At 42.2% G+C, this 718-nt stretch overlaps 1 long non-coding RNA gene across 1 annotated transcript in view; it reads right to left on the bottom strand.

Moving 5' to 3' along the window:
• LOC103584400 overlaps positions 1–363 on the bottom strand; it is a 2,326-nt gene extending 1,963 nt beyond the window's left edge. The window contains exon 1 of the long non-coding RNA XR_549970.1: positions 254–363. This is a non-coding gene — a long non-coding RNA (uncharacterized LOC103584400). The remainder of the gene's footprint in view (positions 1–253) is intronic.
• Positions 364–718: the final 355 nt, after the last annotated feature.

Genomic DNA, 718 nt, shown 5'->3' with positions numbered 1-718 from the left:
TATCTACAACTGTAGAGCACCTCCATGCCTTCCAGTCAACTCTCATGTAGAGCAGCAGGATAAACAGGTATCAGAAATCTAAGTGACTGAACGAATGCCTGCCGACCAATGGAGGTAGACTGCAGAAATATGCTTGTGCAACGTCACAATGAACTACACTGACACAGAGAAGGAGGTACTTTGCTTCTGCAGAAGCAAAATACCTCTTTGATGCATAAGGATTAGCCCTCTGGATCAGACATGTCACTCTTACCTCAAAAAAATAGCACTATTTTTAGCTTTCTCTTCTACTCCACCAGAGGGAATATCAGCGAAGTTAGACAAATCATTTCCACTGCTGTAATAGTCACCATTTCCTGTAAACAATAAAATCAACAGACCCACGACCATACATTCATTTTTTCATTCAATAATTATTACGTATCCACTATGTGCCAGGCTCTATGCTAGGCACTGGAAATACACTGATGAACCAGCTATGGTTCTTGTCCTCATTTACAGACTAGTAAGCTGGACAGTGATTTCCAAACACACAAATAAATGTAGCAAGGTAACTGTGATACAAAAGAGAGGTGCATGATGATATGAGGGTATGTAATTGGGTTTGGTCTAATCAGGGCGTTCAGGGAGGGACTTTCCTAAGGAAGGGACAACTGAACTGAGATCTGAAGACAGACGCAAGGTTGGCTAGAAAAAGACGGGGGAAGGATGAGTCACG

Source organism: Galeopterus variegatus, unplaced genomic scaffold (genome assembly GCF_000696425.1).
Source record: "Galeopterus variegatus unplaced genomic scaffold, G_variegatus-3.0.2 Scaffold53396, whole genome shotgun sequence".
NCBI lineage: Eukaryota > Metazoa > Chordata > Mammalia > Dermoptera > Cynocephalidae > Galeopterus > Galeopterus variegatus.
The sequence above is the reverse complement of the archived record's forward strand: the minus strand, read 5'-3'. Positions and strand labels throughout refer to the sequence as shown.